Consider the following 21,236-nt stretch of genomic DNA (forward strand, 5'->3'; position numbering starts at 1 on the left):
TTATGTGATTTGGCGACCAAATGTTGTTTAGGGTCCCAGATGAGATCACGGACATGATGAGGAGTCTCGAAATGGTCAAGAGGTAAAGATTGATATATAGGACAATGGTATTCGGACACCGGAAGTGTTTCGGAGGGTACCGGGTACTTATCGGGTCACCGGAAAGGAGTTTCACGCAGCCCCGGCAAAGATATGGGCCGTATGGGCCAAGAGAGGGAATGCACCAGACACAAGGGGTTGGTGTGCCCCCCATAGCAGGCCGGCCTAGGAGGAGAAGGAAAGAGGGGAAGGGAAAGGAATGTGTGGAGTAGGACTCCCCCTTCCTTCCCTCTCCCCTCCTCTTTCCTTCCCCCTCGGTTATATATGGCAGGGGGTGCGGCTTGGGAGGGACTACAAGTAGGATTCCTCCTGCTTGGGTGCCTCCTATGGATGGTCTTCCCTCCCTCACACCGATATATATGTGGGAGGGGGCGCCTAGCACACACCAGATCAATTGTTAGCCGTGTGCGGCGCCCTCTCCACTGTTTACACCCCCAGTCATATATTCGTAGTGCTTAGGCGAAGCCCTGCGGAGATCACTTCACCATAACCGTCACCACACCGTCGTGCTGACGGAACTCATCTACTACCTCGACATCTTGCTGGATCAAGAAGGCAAGGGACGTCACCGAGCTGAACGTGTGCAGAACGCGGAGGTGCCATGCGTTTGGTACTTGATCGGTTGAAGCGCGAAGAAGTTCGACTACATCAACCGTGTTGTGAAATGCTTCCTCTTACGATCTACGAGGGTATATAGACACACTCTCCCCCTCGTTGCTATGCACCTTCATGGATAGATCATTGCGTGCGCGTAGAATATTTTTTGTTTTCCATGCAACATCTCACAATAAAAACCACGACAGGAGCTGCGGAATAATCACAGATTGGCTGAGGACGAGGTGACGATGCGCTCAGGACCCGGACTTGTATTCGGTTTGTATTAGAAGGTAGACTAGTCCTAATCCTAATAGGACTCCACATGTAACCCGCCCCTTCAACTTATATAAGGAGGGGCAGGGCTCCAAAAAAGGGGGGAGCAAGAAGAAACAATCTCTAGGGCTAGACACAGAGAGCCGGTTTACCGGCGACTCTCTCGTGATGATATTGAGACCTAGCCACAAACAGCATGTAGGGTTGTTACCGGGTGATGTTTCCCGAGGCCCGAAGCTGTCTAAATCCTTGTCTTGTGTTGCGTCTCTCGATTCCACTCAACCCCTCTCAAGCTACCGCATAGATGCGTTGGCCTCACGACTAAGTCCTCACACTAGGACATCTGCCGTGACAAAACCACGACAGTTGGCGCCCACCGTGGGGCTCGTGCACGATGGTGTTGAGTTTTTGAAGGGAGCTCTTTAGGGATCAAGAGACACACGATTGATCAGATGGAGAAGCCAACGCAAAACAATCGTGCAGCATAACACGGCATGGGACAGCCTCTGGCAGAGCCGGCAAACTCATTGTTTTACGATCAAAATTAAAATCAAGAGAATTTGAGGTTTCGCATGTGCACCACCGCACGCGTCTATGGAGATCCATCAGTCAGAGGACGGATCGGTGTCTGCTATAGTCGAGACTGTCAGGTTAATCTCGACGGTTGCTGGAATTTTTCCTTCACTGTGCCTGGTGTTTCAAGTCCCAAAAAGATTCCGCCTGTACCTACACATCGATCTACTACCACAAGTTGCTGCTGCTGATTTTTTATGGTCATGGTTGACTGTTACTCCTGATAAAAAAACTACAATAACACACCTTGGTGGAGACGTGCTCGACATTTGTGCCAACTAGCCCCGTTCGGTGCATGTACGGGCAGGAGCAATTTTTCCTAAACCAAAAACTGAAAAAGAAAAGAGAACAAGGAAAGTACTTTTTTTTTCAAAATCAGACCTCCACTTTATTATACTAAATTAGCAATCTCGTCTGATACAATGCTAAGGATGCAATCAGGGGGGACTGAATCCCAAACTACTGAACCTCTACTACTAACCCCTACACGCGCCAGCATATGAGCAGCCCCGTTTGTTGTCCTACGTACCCATGTAATCTTGAACTCATTCAACATAGCGATCAGTCCCTTCACCTCCTCCACCACTTGTCCTACATATGACAAGTTCCTCTCCCGCTCCTTGATCATCCCGACTAGTGCCTGGCAATCTGTCTCAAGGTGCAGCCTGTGAATACCTCGTTGTAGTGCGAGCAGAACCGCTCTCCTACATGCTAGGAGCTCGGCGACTAACAGCTCGGAGACATTTGGAAAGAAATCCGCTGCTGCCCCTCTGAACGCACCAGCTTCATCCCTGAATATTACTCCCCCTCCTCCGCCACCATCCAGACCTGCTCGAGCCATAGCTCCGTCCACATTGACCTTCATCCACCCTTGGTGGGGAGGCTTCCATCTTTCTTTTTGGTGCTGATTACTCCCTGCTGTAGCATGTGCACCATGAACAGTTTTCCACTCCTCCATTAGTGTGGGCACTCTCCTTGCAATCTGCACTAGAACAAGGAAAGTACTGGTGGTGTACATCTCACGGGAGGAACTACAAAGTGCAACGCGTCGAAGCTGTGAGATCGATTGAATAAGCATGGTTCTCAAGTCCCAAAAAAAGGCTGGCGGAGAGCCCAAGGACTGTGCGTGCGTGTGGACTGGAGGGAGTGCTAAAACAAGTTTATCGTCATGTCAAAACAAAGGGAATGAAGTTTTTTTCTTATCACAACAAGAAAAAGGGAGAGACGCAGACTAGGACTCGGCCTCGCTCGTCGTTCGGAGCCGCCTGCCTCATTCTGCTCCACCGCTGCTGGATTCGCTTCCGCCACTCTGGCCACACCGCCCGCCTGTCGCGGTGGCAATCTTATTTTTGGCTGCCAAGCCTCACCTAACCCAGCATCCTATCTACTGTTGAGTCGCTGTTTCGCCTCCGCCATGGCCCGGACATGGACGGTCCATAGGCTCAGACTCCTCCGATCAACCAAGTTAGGCTCCCGTGCATGCAAGGGGTCAGGCCAGCTGCCGTATCCTCACGTGAAACCTGCAAAATAATGGGAAGAGCCAACAAGTAGCAATGGTACTATTTCAATTATTCTCAAAATTAGTACTCTGCCACATGATGGCCAAGTTGATCTACAACTCCAAAAAAAATTATTGGCCAAAACTGCTACGTGGGGAAGCAAACCAGTGTTTGTAGATATTTGAAGAAATAAGAGACAACAAGAATTTCAGTAGGCACACAGATCGAGGGAGTAACCAAGCAGCCGGAGTATTTCTTCCATAGATGTCTGTGCAAGCCACTGGTAAAAAGTGATCTGTCGTCGCCGTCGTTTTAAGGCTATGCGGACATAGGTTCTGCAAATCAACTACGACCCGGAGAAGGAGAATTCACCGAGCCAGATGCCGTTTCGCGGCAGAAATCACATATTTGACCCGAGGCCCAAATCAAATCACAAACTGACCTGCTTTCAAAAAAAATCACTCTGCTGACCCTTTAGTGTGGCGCCCGACAGCTGGGCGCCGCACACTACTATGCAGCGCCTCTGCCTTAGGCGTTGCACCTCCTGCCAGCGTGGCACCCCTGGTCCAGCTGCGGCCCCACAGACAGCACTGCAGCGCCTAAGCCTTAGGCGTCACACATGTAATGTGCAGCGCCTAGCTCATGGGCACTGCACAGTCTGTGTTCCACTTGGGCTGGCCCCACCCTCTCTCCCCTCCCACCCCCACCCCACACACCCCCACCCCACCCAAACCCTTAGGCTTGCGGCCCTCCTCTCTTCCCCTCTCCCCCCTCTCAAATCCTTCTCAAATCTTGCAAATCCGTAGTATTTGACTGTGGATTTTGAAGCCAACCCCTCCCTTAAGGTAATCTCCTCCAATCCCCTCGTTTTCATCCATAGGAATTGTCACATTTGCTGAAATCTTGCTAGTGTGGGGGAAACCCTAGTTTTGACTTGGATTTGCAAATTTGTGTTGAATGATGTTATGTTTCTTTGCTAAATTGGGTTGGTTAAGCTTCCATAGTATGCTAGGGTTAGGGTTATGTGTGTTTGATGTTGGTGTTAGGGTTATGCTATGTTTATGGTTGTTATATATGTTAGGGCAAATGTGTGCAAATATTTTTCTTAAGTACTTACTTGATATATGTGTGTTTTTGATTATTGTAGGGATGGGGAGAACATGTGTTTATGTTCATCATGTGGATAGAGAGGCCTTTTTGAAAGGCAATGTTGAGACGGACCCGGATGAGCTTGACATGGTGTTTGAGAGTAGTCCTAGCTATGCGGAGCTTTTGGAACAAGTGAGGAAAGATTTGAATTGGATGGACCCAAGTGACGTTGTTGAGTTCGAGGGAAGGCATAATGTTGGTTTTGGAATGCACATCCGTTGGAAGACAATGCGTGTGAACTCCGAGCAACGTTGGGTTGCATACAAGGAGACGGTTGCCGAATCTCTAGACAAGGCTCTTGAGTTATTTGTCTCCAAGAAGGTTGAGTCTACTTTGAATTTAGACTTGAACCGGAACCCCTCCCCGTTGGTTGCTAGCACTCCCCCACCCATGAACCAAGATCAAATGAGTGAACCTCAATTCACGCAACAAGATTGGCCAACATTGAGCCCGACTCCAAACAACCAAAATGAAGGTTTTGAAGAGGAGAATGATGAGTACGAGGAGGATGACAACGAAATTGACCTCCATGACAACAATGTGGGTGATCTCGACCAATATCATGTGCAAGAGACAATGGACCAATCCATCCCTTTTTCCCGTGCATATGCATCGGACTCGGATGACGATGGTCCCGATGAAGAAGTTGATGAGGAGGGGTTCATGCCGAAGGAGGCCGAAGCATTCAAGAAGGTATTCGGGCGGGATCACAAGACACCATTGTTCAAGGATCTTAGTCTCGCGGATAAAGCCGTTGTGGATGGTGGCAAATGCATATCTCTTGGAGCTAGGCCAAGTTCTCACCGTGATTTGGAAGACAGCAAGAACGGGATATATCCCGGTTGTGAGTTTCAATCCTTTTTGGAATTGAAGATGTGGCTCGACAACTACTCGGTTACACATTATCGTCCACATAAAGTGGCCAACTTGGATGTTAATGTGCGTTACACGGTCAAATGTGAAGTGCCAACATGTCCATGGATTGTGCGTGCAAGGCCATGGAAAGGAGGTCCCACTTGGCGCATAGTGAGTTGTCTACCAACTCACATGTGTCGGCACAAGAATGCGGATGGCAATCTTGTGTACCAACAACACAGACAACTCACGTCCGAGTTCATTGCTTACAGGCTGTCCAACCAAATATCCACACTTCCAATAATGAGCATCAAGAGTGTCATTGACCTTGTGAAAGCCATCTTTCATTACAAGGTGAAGTACGGCAAGGCATGGAAGGCGAAGCAAGCCGCATTCAAGATGTTGTATGGCAATTGGGAGGAAGCATACAACTGACTCCCTAGGTTGTTGTTAGCTATGGCCACCACAAACCCAGGCATGGTTCACGTGGTTGAGCCTCATGGGCACGAAACTTTGATTCATAACGGGAGGACCGTCCGAGTATTTGGCCGTGCATTTTGGGCCTTTCAGCAATGCGTGAGGGCTTTTGAGCATTGTTGGCCCGTCATCGCCATTGATGGCACGTTCTTGACCGAACAATACAAGGGCACTTTATTGGTTGCAATAGCAAGTGATGCCAATAACCGGGTGTTGCCTTTGGCTTTCGCTTTGGTTGAGGTGGAGAACAATGATAACTGGGAGTGGTTCTTGCGTCAACTGAGAACAAGGGTTTTACCGACTGAAAGGGAAATTTGTGTTATATCGGATCGCCATGCTGGAATTCTAAATGCGGTGGTGATTGTCATTCCCGTACATAGAAAGTTGCATCATCGATGGTGCATGAGGCACTTTTGTGCAAACTTCTATAGGGCATGTGGTATCAAGGAGTTGGCCGATGATCTTCAGGATTGTTGTCTCGCTTTCACCAACAAGCGGTTTTCCACATTGTTCAATGCATTTCTCAGACACAAGAAACTTGACCCCGGCGGTCAGGAGTTTCTCAATAAGAACATTGCCGAAAGGAATATGTGGGCACGTGCTTTCGATGAAGATGGCCGGAGGTACGGTCAAATGACAAGCAATATGGCAGAATGCTTCAATAAGGTGCTCAAGGGTATACGTGCATTACCCGTGACGGCAATAGTTCAATACACATTTGACAAGATGAATGAATACTTTTTGAAGCACTCAATGGAGACTGATAAGAAGATTGCTGGTGAGAACAAGGATAAGCACAAGTACAATTTCCCACCAAAGGTTGAAGAATGGTTGGAATTTCAATCACGAAAGGCAGACTCCGAAGAAGTTGTACTATATGACGACAACGAGTGGAAGTATGAGGTGAAAGAGCCCGGAGGAACTACAAACGATGGCCGCCAACACGGAGGCCGGGCTTTCAAGGTCTCCCTAGTGTGGGGGAAACCCTAGTTTTTGATAGGATTTGGAAATCTGTGTTTCTTTGCTAATTTGGTATGGTTAGGCTTTCATAGTATGCTAGGGTTAGGGTTATGTGTGTTTGATGTTGGTGTTAGAGTTATGTTGATCTTAGGGTTGTGTTCATTGTTAAGTGGGGGTTAGGGTTGACCAATAATTCTCTGTTTTGTAGGCATGGCTTCATCCGGTTCCATGACGAGGCCACCGTGTGCTAACCAAGAAGACATGCCGAACAAGTGGGAGGACGCATCTTTGGACAAGGTGAAGGAGAAAGATGTCAACATCCCGCAATGTTGGTGTGCAGATGTTTGCAAGGTGAAGGTGTCCACCGACCGAAAGAAAGCATGGACGGAAGGGCGGAGATATTTTGTATGCCCGAACTATGCTTATGATCGTGCACTTCCAACTAACGCCTATGACCAACCACCGGTAAGCTCGAGAAGTAAAATGTTACTCTCAAATGTGTGTCAACACTAACAACAAATTTTTATGCAGTCACCGCCTCCTCTATGCAAGTACTTCACGTGGATAGATCTTGAAGTGCCAGAAGATGTGAAAAAGGACCAATACGCAGATTGTCTTAGGCGGCAACGGAGGTTCGAAGAATCGTTTCGAAGGGGCTTGGAGGAAGAGCGTCGTCAGAAGGAGAGGATGGAGCGGAAGAAATGAGAGGAGGAGAGGGCACGCCAAGCGAAACTTGCTCGTGAGGAGGAGAGGGCAAGAAAGCTTGCAAAGGCTCGCGAGGTGCAAGAGGAGGACTCGGCACGTGACAAGAAGGGGAAATGGCCTTGCTCTACTCAGTAGGGACTTCACTTCGGTGCACTCGTCGTCAACTATCTTCTAATGAATGTGTCGTGAAGTTGTGAGGGCATGTGAGATGTTGGTGAACTATCTTCTAGGGCAAGCTGCCATTTGTCATTTGTAATGAATGTGTCGTGAACCATGTCGTACTAATGTTTGAATTATCTTAAGTTATGAACTCGTCGGCATAAAATTTGTGTTTGTTCAAATTGTTGTGATGCTGCAGTCATTGTAAGTATTATGGATGTAGTGGGAGTAGCCATGGGAGTAACTGTTGGCTTTCTGGATAGCCATGGCAGTAGTGCAGCGCCTAAGGGTAGGGCGCTGCACTGTACAGTGCAGCGCCTAACTGTTGGGCGCCACACAGTACAGTGCAGCGCCTAATGGTTGGGCGCTGCAGTGTTGCTATAAGCAAAACTGCAAAAACAGATGCCATTTTGGGAGGCTGCAGCAGCACTCACAAAACTAGAACATCAATAAAAGTACTATAAACTGGACATGCTAAGCAAAGAGAACTAATAACTTGAACATCACATCATTTAAGACAATTCAAGTTTGCTTCAAGTTTGCAAACACAAATACCATAACATAACTTCACAAGTTAATCAACCTCACAAGTTCATCATATAACATAACCTCACAAGTTCATCAACCTAACACAAAGCACTAATGCCTTCCACGCGTGTTCCTGGTGCCACGCCTGCAGGTAATCTTCTTCTTCTTAGGAGCACGAGGCTCCGCTTCGTGCACTTCCTCCTCCGCCTGCGGCTCCGCCTCCGCCTCCTCCTCCGCCTCATCATCCAAGCTAGCCATCCACGAGGTCCCTACGACCACCTTTGGGTTGCCTCTGTTGTCATAGTCGTTGGGCGTGTACCAGCGTCTGGGCTGCCTAGGCTTGAACACATATGCGGACCGAGCTTGAGCGTCCGCCAAAAACATGTCATCATCAAGCTCATGGCCCTATCACAGAACGAAACAATATGGTCAAGGCCGGTGTCGTAATCAAGTGAGAATCACATCTAAAGGCTTAGTCATACCTCTTGGGTGAGCGCACCCTCATCATCCATATAAGCATAAGAGGAACTCACATCGTCCCCCTCATGGTGAGATGCGGGGTCTGATGGTGTACCAGACCTAGAGGCAGATGGTGATTCATATTCAGGATCACGGCAACCGAGAATGTTCGATAACCGCCTTAACTTCTTGGCATGACGCTGTAACATGAACAAGTGTGTAACATATCAAACTTCGCAACATAGACTGCTCTCATAGTGAATGCGATATGTACCTTGAGGAATGCTCGTAGTGAACCATCATCATTGCCAGTTCCAACCGGTGTCTTCTCCAGAATAGACTGGCTCTCATCAGCTGCTTTCTTGATCTCGGTGCGCTAAGGATGAGAAAGAATGAATGTGTTAGCCATTCAAACATGTGTAATACGGTCAACGGGAAAGTAAAGAACGGAACACTTTACCACATAGTTAATCACCGGAACAGCAGGCACTCCTTGCCCTTTCCTGACATCTCTGTTGTACTTCCCCTTTGCTAAATCCTCATAGTTTACTGGTTCTTCAAGAATATCCTCATTATATGCCGGCGGCAATATCTCAACTCGAGTAGTTCCAATAAACCATCGTACGTAGTTATCAAAAGCTTGTTGGCTGTGCTCACGAAGCGAGGCGCGTGCAGTGCTACGAGCTTGCTCCACGGAAAGCTGGAAGCGGGTAACATATGAAGCATGATGCTTGTCCCAGTCCTTTATCTTCCGCTGCCTTCTCCTGTCCAACCTGCGTGGTATAAAACCAAGCATTAGCACAATCAAAAGGAGTCCCGATGCTTAGATAATACGCAGACATGCTCTCTTACCTACGAAGTGCTTTCTCCGTGTCCACCCAGTCCGACGGGTGAGGTTGGAACAGACCAAACTGACGATAAACGCGATGCGGCAAATGAAACTCAACCGCCCAGTTGCATATCAGTGGGCACCGCATAAGCCAGAGATCCTTATCCCGCAAGCACATCGGGTTGAGGCGGAACTCCTCGGTGTACCCCAAGCTCTCACCCGCGCCATATGGCTGCCATTCCACCTATGAAACAGGGCAACAATGCAAATTTGATGACTATGTTTCAAGCAAGCATGAGAAAGGACTGAAGTAATGACCTCCTTACCTGCTCATCCGTAATCGTGTCCAACTCGGCAATGTACTTTTGGTACATGAGATTGACATCGTTCGTCATCTCGGAAACGATATCCCACTTGTAAGCCCACGTGGGGCGCCGTAATTCGTCATGTTCATCTGCATACCAAGGATCAAACCTGACGCTCTTCGGGCGTCCAACAGGAAGACGCTCCCAGCTCCATACAGAAAGTAGAAGCAGATTACCACCAATGCCTGCACTATCTGTGATCCTGCAACACGCATCGTCCAGCTACATATGAAAGAAAAAAACAATGTTAACTTGACAACAAGCTTGCATTGCTAATGAAGAAATGAGTTGATCACAAAACAGACAAACTACCTGTCGGTACAAGTAGGCAAGAGTCGCTGAACCCCAGCTCCATTTTCTATCAAAGACGGTCAACGCCTTCAGCCACATCCATGGAGCGTTCTTGCCAGTGGAGTCAGGAAACAAAGTCCTCGACACAACGTACCACATATACACACGAGCATGTGTTTGGATCACATCATCAGTGGCATCCGGAGGGCACGTCGCAAAGTTATTTTGAATCCACGTGAAAGCGGCTGCTTTCCTTTCCCTCTTCTTCTTCTCTTCTCCCTCCTCTACATCAGCCTCAGCCTCGGTAGGAGCCATACCGATTAGAGCAATCATCTGCTCGCGCCACCCATCAGAATCGGTGCTCATACAGAGAGGCCTCCCGTCGATAGCAAGACCGGTGATCAACGAGACATCCTCGAGCGTCACGGTCATCTCCCCAGTCCGAAGATGGAAACTGTGCATCTCTGGCCTCCATCGATCAACAAGAGCGGACACCAGTGGAGCGTTCAGATTCGGTGTGGACCGACTGACCAACAGAATCCACGGGAGTAGTCTTGCCTGCTTGATGTACGGTGTGTACCGCTCGTCGTAAGGCATCGCAGGACGAGAGACCCCGTGATACCAAATCTTCAGAGGTTCAAGCTTCTGCAAAAAAAGTAATGACAAATCTTAGGGCATGTAAATTTCAACTAAAGGCAAATTTGCAAAAGATTTAGAGTACTCATTATTACCTTATCCTTCTCGCGCATCATGTATGACTGGTGTTGCACGTCATAGGCATCGTCCAGAAGCCAAACCATCCTTACAATTTCAAACAATAAACATACATGAGTTCATCTTCATCTCAAATATACACTAAACATATAACATGTGTTCAACTAAAAGAATCTCAACATCTCCTTCTCACACAATGAATATGTCATATGTGTTCAAAGAAACTAAACATCTAATATTTCAAATAAACTAAACATCTAATATTTCAAATAAACTCAACATCTAATATATATCTAAACAAACATCTCATATATGTCTACAAAAAACATCTCATAGTTATCTATAAAAATAGGCATCTCATATATATCTAAAAAAACTAAACAATCTAGGGTTTCACTAATAAGAATCATATATTGTGAACTAATAAATAACACTACGGTACTACCAATATGAATACACATCCTAAATCGAGCAAATCAAACATATCAAGGGTTCCATCAAATCTTGGACAAATCTCTAAAATGGCAACAAATTTACGGAGCAAAAGAAAGAGAACAGAAGAGTTTACCTAGTAGGATGGATTGGGGATCGAATCCACGGATCAAATCTTTAGATCAGAGAGGGATGAGGGGGCGGGATTAGATGGGGGCGCCGCCGCTGCTCTCTGTCCAGAGAGCGGAGAGATGAAGAAACTACCTGGTCGGGCTGGGGCGGCCGCGCTTAAGTCACTGTGCAGCACCTAAGGTATAGGCGCTGCACGTCACAGTGTGGCGCCTATCCCTTAGGCGCTGCACAGGTGCGTGTGGGGCCGCAGCTGGACCAGGGCTGCCACGCTGGCAGGAAGTGTGGCGCCTAAGTGATGGGCGCTGCACAGTAGGGTGCGGCGCCCAGCTGTCGGGCATCACACCGAAGGGTCAGCAGAGTGAAATTTTTTCATGACCAGGTCAGTTTGTGATTTGATTTCTACCTCAGGTCAAATATGTGATTTCTACCATTTCGCCAGGATCTTCTGCTCTGCCTTCTCTGTCACTGTCGCGACCGGCGTGGACATCTCGCCCCTGCAATTCCTGTGATCCACATGCCTGTCACAACCCGGGCTTCCGCTTCTGCATCACGAGCCATCACCTGCTGAGTAACCATGGCCTCTCCTCGCCCCTAGGCGGGTTCATCCCGCCGTCACCAAGTCCGAGGTATTGGTAAACCACCACGCATCCGTTGCAAGCCGCCGCGCGCTTAAACCGGTCGCTATGACATTACGCTGAGCCACCCCCGACCGGCGTTTGTTCATGATCACCGCGCGTCCGTAGCGAGCAGCCGCCGCCCGGTGTAGTTTTCTGCTACAATCAGGTTATATTTATCTAAAGTTTATTTTATTAGCACATATATTGTTTTTTCCAAGAACAATTATTCTTGTCCGCAATATATTTTGTGCAGGACAATGATCCATTATCAAGGTGGTGCCATGCTGTGCCTATGGAGTGTGCATTAGTATCATCATGCACTGGTGTCCGCACCCGTTTGCTATTAAACGGGTGTGCGCAAGCCGCTGCCGTGCAGCTCAATCTACATCAACTCGCTGGAACCACGCCCACGATTGACTCGGCGTCCGCACGGTTTACCTGGTCCTGCGATTGACTCGCCCGTCTGCACCGGCTTACAAACGCCGCGGCCGGCTCATCTGTCTGCTCCCGCGGGCGACTCGTCCGTGATTGATTTCAGCTTTACTGTGGTGATCATCCACTCCACGACGGATAATTTTCGGCCTAACATATCAGGTGATATCCATCTAAGGTCTATTTTATTCGCGCATATTATTTTTATCAAGGAAAAATTACTCTGGCTTGTGATGTTTTTGAGGCAGGACAATTGTTCACTACATCAACATGATGCGGCTAAATCGCCCGTCCATGCCGGCTTATAACACCGCGTCTGACTCAGCTATCTGTGCTGCCTCTGAAGCCGCGGTCGTCTTTGCTATCCGTCTCTCGCGGCCTGGTCTACATCAACACACCGGGCGCACCTGTCTGCATGAGCTGTTTATTGAGTATAAAGCAAGTCACAGCTTGGGTAGTCTGGTTTTCTTTCAACAGATTGGAGGCAATTTATCATATACTATCAACCGCCGTCTGCACTGGATGGCTCAATGGGCAGGCGCAGAAGTTGCTGCCACTATAGTTTAGATAACTTAAAATAGCCAGTTGGAAGGAACCATTGGCCGAGTTGTTGACACGGCTCATACAGATCATTTATAACCCGCCGCAGTTACCTCGACCTTCTGTGGATTCATATCGCGCTATCAACACCAATAATATACACCTTCTGCTATGGTCAAATACGGAGAATCTCAAGACAACTCCTCGAGTCGTCTTAAGACTCGGGGCTACGATGACATGACTCAGCAAATCTTGCCAGTTTCAGCAAATTTAATAACCCCAGGACGGTAGAGGGAAAGATAACCCGGTCCTGGAGGCTAATACTATATTGATGGAAATTTAAAAGCTGTCAGAAAATTTCCGGCTTAAAAAGTATATGTCAATTACAAAATCTCGGCTCAATGAAGAAGTTATGGGTCATCAGAAAGGATTCCGGTTCAAAATCCGATTCAAGGGAAATCTGTCTCCTACGAAGCTCTGAAGGTCTCAAATCCGGTTTAAGAATTTCTGGTTCAAAAAGAATTAATCTCTTGCAAGTTCGAGTTTAAAGGCCGTCAGAAAAATTCCGGCTGAAAATGAAGATTCCGGTTTAAGATCCGGTTCAAGGGAAAGATGTCTCCCACAAAGCTTTTAAGCTCTCAATATCCGGTTTAACATCCGGTTCAAGAAAAAATATCTCTCGCAAAGTTTGAGTTCCCAGAAAAGTCAAAAGGGGTCAAAGAGAGTGTTGCAAAAGCACAACTCAAACATAGGTAGCCATTGAGCACAGCTCAAAATATTGCTCGGGGGCTCTTTGCTTCTATAAGAACAAAGAGTCTATAACCTTGCAATAGGCTATAAAATCCAGGCTTGGAAGCTAGGTGTATTCACCTAAAACCCCGGGTTATCTTGCCATTTTAAGTAAGTCACTCCGCCCAGGTAATCCTGGTAAGACCCGTCGAACGTTTGACAAGTCAATCTTATAAAGACCCTGAACTTGTCATAGTTAAAATTACAGTTGGTTAGTGTGAGGTCCATCTTATGAGGCTTTGTAAAATGGTTTAACTCAGTGGCCTGGCAGCCCATGAAAAGCCTCGAATTCTTGCGTGTGTTTTCTTTTGAAGTTTTTTCATTTGGTGGTTTATTTTGATGAGGTTTATGTTAATCCGGTGTTTATTGACCCGGTCTGGCTATTGACTATAAGTCGGCCGTACAAACTGACAAGATTCCTGGTGTCTATTGACCTGGCTTGGCTTTCAATTATAAGTCGCCAGTATGATTATAAATCACCGGTGTTTATTAACCCGGCCTGGTTTTCGACTATAAGTCGCTAGTATGATTATAAATAAATGGCATTTATTAACCCGGTCTGGCTTTGGACTATAAGTCACCAGTATGATGATAAATTATTAGGTGTTTATTAACCCGGCCTGGCTTTGGACTATAAGTCGCCAGTATATATTTGCATTGCGCCATTGGAATCATGCGCTTATAAATCATTGAGTATATTATTCAAATCTTTAATAGCCAACATGGCTGGATTTTTATTATGGTTATCAATAACCAATATTATGATTGAGGTTTTCAAAGTAGCTTCAGCGCAATGGCTATTATTTTATCAATGGATGTTATCTATTCTACAAATGGAAGGAATAGTCCTGAATCACTTCAGGCTTACGACCCGGCACTTGGGGGCTACATTATTCTGAAGGAAATATGCCCTAGAGGCAATAATGAAGTTATTATTTATTTCCTTATTTCATGATAAATGTTTATTATTCATGCTAGAATTGTATTAACCGGAAAAATAATACATGTGTGAATACATAGACAAACATAGTGTCACTAGTATGCCCCTACTTGACTAGCTCATTAATCAAAGATGGTTAAGTTTCCTAACCATAGACATGAGTTGTCATTTGATTAACGGGATCACATCATTAGGAGAATGATGTGATTGACTTGACCCATTCTGTTAGCTTAGCACTTGATCATTTAGTATGTTGCTATTGCTTTCTACATGACTTATACATGTTCGTACAACTATGAGATTATGCAACTCCCGTTTATCGGAGGAACACTTTGTGTGCTACCAAACATCACAACATAACTGGGTGATTATAAAGGAGCTCTACAGGTGTCTCCGAAGGTACATGTTGGGTTGGCGTATTTCGAGATTAGGATTTGTCACTCTGATTGTCGGAGAGGTATCTCTGGGCCCTCTCGGTAATGCACATCACTATAAGCCTTGCAATCAATGTAGCTAATGAGTTAGTTACGGAATGATGCATTACATAGCAAGTAAAGATACTTGCCAATAACGAGATTGAACTAGGTATTGAGATACCGACGATCGAATCTCGGGCAAGTAACAAACCGATGACAAAGGGAACAACGTATGTTGTTATGCGGTTTGACCAATAAAGATCTTCGTAGAATACGTAGGAGCCAATATGGGCATCCAGGTTCCGCTATTGGTTATTGACCAGAGAGATGTCCCGGTCATGTCTACATAGTTCTCGAACCCGTAGGGTCCGCACGCTTAACGTTCATTGACGATATAGTATTATATGAGTTATGTATGTTGGTAACCGAATGTTGTTCGGAATCACAAACATGACGAGGAACTCCGGAATGGTCCGGAGATGAAGTTTAATATATGGGACAATGTTGTTTGGTCTCCGGAAGGGTTCCGAAATTCACCGGACGGGGTTCCGGATGTTTCCCGAAATGTTTGGGTACGAGAACATGTTATTTGGGCCAAAGGGGAAAGCCCACAAGGTTTTTGGAAAGCGCAAAAGAAAGTTTTGCGGACTCTAGGGGTCAGATGCCAGGGTCCCTGGCGTCTGGGTCCAGACGCCGGGAACCCTGGCGTCTGGCCCTGGAGTCCGAGAAGGACTCTTGCCTTTCGGGTGAAACCGACTTTGTGGAGGCTTTTACTCCAAGTTTCGACCCCAAGGCTCAACATATAAATAGAGGGGCAGGGCTAGCACCAATCCGTGTGCTGGCAACCCCGTCCCCTCTAGTTTATCCTTCGTCATAGTTTTCATAGTGCTTAGGCAAAGCCCTGCGGAGATTGTTCTTCACCAACACCGTCACCACGCCGTCGTGTTGCCGGAACTCATCTACTACTTCACCCGTCTTGCTAGATCGAGAAGGCGAGGACGTCATCGACCTGGACGTGTGCAGAACTCGGAGGTGCCGTGCGTTCGGTACTTGGATCGGTCGGATCGTGAAGACGTACGACTACATCAACCACATTGATAAATGCTTCCGCTTAGCGATATTCAAGGGTATGAAGATACACTCCCCCTCTCGCTACTATGCATCACCATGATCGTGCGTGTGCGTAGGAATTTTTTTGAAATTACTACATTCCCCAAGAGTGGCATCCGAGCCTGGTTTTATGCGTAGATGTTATATGCACGAGTAGAACACAAGTGAGTTGTGGGCGATACAAATCATACTGCTTACCAGCATGTCATACTTTGGTTCAGCGGTATTGTTGGATGAAGTGGCCCGGACCAACATTACGCGTACGCTTATGCGAGACTGGTTCTACCGAGGTGCTTTGCACACAGGTGGCTGGCGGGTGTCTGTTTCTCCAACTTTAGTTGAACCGAGTGTGGCTATGCCCGATCCTTGCGAGGGTTAAAACAACACTAACTTGACGAACTATCATTGTGGTTTTGATGCGTAGGTAAGAACAGTTCTTTCTCAGCCCGTAGCAGCCACGTAAAATTTGCAACAACAAAGTAGAGGACGTCTAACTTGTTTTTGCAGGGCATGTTGTGATGTGATATGGTCAAGACGTGATGCTATATTTTATTGTATGAGATGATCATGTTTTGTAACCGAGTTATCAGCAACTGGCAGGAGCCATATGGTTGTCGCTTTATTGTATGAAATGCAAGCGCCCTGTAATTGCTTTACTTTATCACTAAGCGGTAGCGATAGTCATAGAAGCAATAGATGGCGAAATGACAACGATGCTACGATGGAGATCAAGGTGTCGCGCCGGTGACGACGGTGATCACGACGGTGCTTCGGAGATGGAGATCACAAGCACAAGATGATGATGGTCATATCATATCACTTATATTGATTGCATGCGATGTTTATCCTTTATGCATCTTATTTTGCTTTGTTTGACGGTAGCATTATAAGATGATATCTCACTAATTATCAAGAAGTGTTCTCCCTGAGTATGCACCGTTGCGAAAGTTCTTCATGCTGAGACACCACGTGATGGTCGGGTGTGATAGGCTCTACGTTCAAATACAACGGGTGCAAAACAGTTGCACACGCGGAATACTCAGGTTAAACTTGACGAGCCTAGCATGTACAGATATGGCCTCGGAACACGGAGACCGAAAGGTCGAGCGTGAATCATATAGTAGATATGATCAACATAGTGATGTTCACCATTGAAAACTACTCCATCTCACGTGATGATCGGACATGGTTTAGTTGATTTGGATCACGTGATCACTTAGATGACTAGAGAGATGTCTATCTAAGTGGGAGTTCTTAAGTAATATGATTAATTGAACTTAAATTTATCATGAACTTAGTCCTGGTAGTATTTTGAAAATTATGTTCTAGATCAATAGCTCGCGTTGTTGCTTTGTTTTATATGTGTTCCTAGACAAAACTAAGTTGAAAATGATTGTAGCAATGATGCGGACTGGGTCCATGATCTGAGGTTTATCCTCATTGCTGCACAGAAGAATTATGTCCTTGATGCACCGCTAGGTGACAGACCTATTGCAGGAGCAGATGCAGATGTTATGAACGTTTGGCTAGCTCAATATGATGACTACTTGATAGTTTAGTGCACCATGCTTAACGGCTTAGAATCGGGACTTTAAAGACATTTTGAACGTCATGGACCATATGAGATGTTCCAGGAGTTGAAGTTAATATTTCAAGCAAATACCCGAGTTGAGAGATATGAAGTCTCCAACAAGTTCTATAGCTAAAAGATGGGGGAGAATCGCTCAATTAATGAGCATGTGCTCAGATTGTCTGGGTACTACAATCGCTTGAATCAAGTGGGAGTTAATCTTCCAGATAAGATAGTGATTTGACAGAGTTCTCTAGTCACCATCACCAAGTTACTAGAACTTCGTGATGAACTATAGTGTGCAAGGGATGACGAAAATGATTCCCGAGCTCTTCGCGATGTTGAAATCAACGAAGGTAGAAATCAAGAAAGAGCATCAAGTGTTGATTGACAAGACCACTAGTTTCAAGAAAAGGGCAAAGGGAAAGAAAGGGTACTTCAAGTAGAATGACAAGCAAGTTGTCACTCCCGCGAAGAAGCCCAAAGCTGGACCAAAGCCTGAAACTAAGTGCTTACACTGCAAAGGAAATGGTCACTGGAAACGGAAATACCCTGAATATTTGGTGGATAAGAAGGATGGCAAAGTGAACAAGGGTATATTTGATATACAGGTTATTGATATGTGCCTTACTAGTGTTTATAGTAGCCCCTGAGTATTTGATACTTGTTCGGTTGCTGAGATTAGTAACTTGAAACAGGAGTTACAGAATAAACAGAGACTAGTTGAAGGGGAAGTGACGATGACTGTTGGAAGTAGTTCCAAGATTGATATGATCATCATCACACACTCCCTATATTTTCGAGATTAGTGTTGAACCTAAATAAATGTTATTTGGTGTTTGTGTTGAGCATAAATATGATAAGATCATGTTTATTGCATCTAAGATAGAGAATAAATTGTTATTCTGTTTACATGAATAAAACCTTCTATGGTCATACACCCAATGGTGATGGCTTATTGAATCTTGATCATAGTGATACACATATTCATAATGGTGATGCCAAAAGATGCAAAGTTAATAATGATAGTGCAACTTATTTGTGGCACTGCCGTTTGGGTCATATCAGTGTAAAGCGCATGAAGAAACTCCATAAAGATGGATTTTCGGAATCACTTGGTTATGAATCATTTGATGCTTGCGAACCGTGCCTTTTTGGCAAGATGACTAAAACTCCATTCTCCAGAACAATGGAACGAGCTACTAACTTGTTGGAAATAATACATACATATGTATGCGGTCCAATGAGTGTTGATGCTCGTGGCGGGTATCGTTATTTTCTGACCTTCACAGATGATTTGAGCAGATATGCGTATATCTACTTAATGAAGCACAAATCTGGAACATTTGAAAAGTTCAAAGAATTTCAGAGTGAAGTAGAGAATCATCGTAACAAGAAAATAAAGTTTGTACAATCTGATCGTAGAGAAGAATATTTGAGTTACGAGTTTGGCCTTCATTTTAAACAATGTGGAATAGTTTCACAGTTCATGCCACATGAAACACCACAACGTAATGGTGTGTCCGAACGTCGTAAACGCACTTTATTGGATATGGTGCGATCTATGATGTATCTTACTGATTTACCACTATCGTTTTGGGGTTATGCATTAGAGATAGCTGCATTCACTTTAAATAGGGCACCATCTAAATCCATTGAGACGACACCGTATGAACTATGGTTTAGCAGTAAACCTAAGCTGTTGTTTCTTAAAGTTTGGTGTTGTGATACTTATGTGAAAAAGGTTTCAACCTGATAAGCTCGAACCCAAATCGGAGAAATGTGTCTTCATAGAATACCCAAAGGAAACTGTTGGGTACACCTTCTATCACAGATCCGAAGGCAAAACATTTGTTGCTAAGAATGGATCCTTTCTAGACAAGGAGTTTATCTCGAAAGAAGTGAGTGGGAGGAAGTAAGAGCTTGATAAGGTAATTTGTACCTTCTCCTGAATTGGAAAGTAGTTCATCACAGAAATCAGTTCCAGTGATTCCTACACCAATTAGTGAGGAAGCTAATGATGATGATCATGAAACTTTAGATTAAGTTACTACAAAACCTCGTAGGTCTTCCAAAGTACAGTCCGCACCAGAGTGGTACGGTAATCCTATTCTGGAAGTCATGTTACTAGACCATGATGAACCTACGAACTATGAGGAAACGATGATGATCCCAGATTCCGCGAAATGGCTTGAGGCCATGAAATATGAGATGGGATCCATGTATGAGAACAAAGTGTGGACTTTGGTGGAGTTGCCCGATGATCGGCAAGCCATATTGTATAAAAGGATCTTCAAGAGGAAGACAGACGTTGATAGTAGTGTTACTATCTACAAAGCTTGACTTGTCGCAAAAAGATTTTCGACAAGTTCAAGGTGTTGACTACAATGAGATTTTCTCAACTGTAGCGATGCTTAAGTCTGTCTGAATCATGTTAGCAATTGCCACATTTTATGAAATCTGGCAAATGGATGTCAAAACTGCATTCCTTGATGGTTTTCTTAAAGAAGAGTTGTATATGATACAACTAGAAGGTTTTGTCAATCCTAAAGGTGCTAACAGAATGTGCAAGCTCCAGCGATCCATCTATGGACTGGTGCAAGCATCTCAGAGTTGGAATATACGCTTTGATAAGTTGATCAAATCATATAGTTTTATACAGACTTGCGGTGAAGCCTGTATTTACAATAAAGTGAGTGGGAGCACTACCGCCTTTCTGATAAATATATGTGAGTAACATATTGTTGATCAGAAATGATGTAGAATTTTTCTTGAAAGCATAAAGGAGTATTTGAAAGGAGTTCTTTAAAAGAAAGACCCCAGTAAAGCTACTTACATATTGAGCATAAAGATCAATTGAGATAGATCAAGACGCTTGATAAGTTTTTTTTCAATAAGTACATACCTTGTCAAGATTTTGAAGTAGTTCAAAATGGAATAGTCAAAGAAGGAGTTCTTGCCTGTGTTGCAAAGGTATGAAATTGAGTAAGACTCAAATCCCGACCACGGCAGAAAATAGAAAAGAGAATGAAAGTCATTCCCTATGCCTCAGTCATAGGTTCTATAAAGTATGCTATGCTATGTACCAGACCTATTGTATACCTTGCTCTAAATTTGGCAAGGGAGTACAATAGTGATCTAGGAGTAGATCACTGGACATTGGTCAAGAATATCCTTAGTAAGGACTAAGGAAATATTTCTCGATTATGGAGGTGATAAAAGAGTTCGTCGTAAAGAGTTACATCGGTGCAAGCTTTTACACCGATTCAGATGACTCTAGGTCTCAATCTGGATACATATTGAAAGTGGGAGCAATTAGCTAGAGTAGCTCCGTGCAGAGCATTGTAGACATAGAATATTTGCAAAATACATACGCCTCTTAATGTGACAGACCCGTTGACTAAGCTTCTCTCACGAGCAAAACATGATCATACCTTAGTACTCTTTGGTTGTTAATCACATAACGATGTGAACTAGATTATTGACTCTAGTAACCCTTTGGGTGTTGATCACATGACGATGTGAACCATGGGTATTAATCACATACAGATGTGAATATTGGTGTTAAATCACATGGTGATGTGAACTAGATTATTGACTCTAGTGCAAGTGGGAAACTGAAGGGAATATGCCCTAGAGGCAATAATGGAGTTATTATTTATTTCCTTATTTCACGATAAATGTTTAATATTCATGCTAGAATTGTATTAACCGGAAACTTAGTAC

This window comes from Triticum dicoccoides, chromosome 7B, assembly GCF_002162155.2.
Source record: "Triticum dicoccoides isolate Atlit2015 ecotype Zavitan chromosome 7B, WEW_v2.0, whole genome shotgun sequence".
NCBI lineage: Eukaryota > Viridiplantae > Streptophyta > Magnoliopsida > Poales > Poaceae > Triticum > Triticum dicoccoides.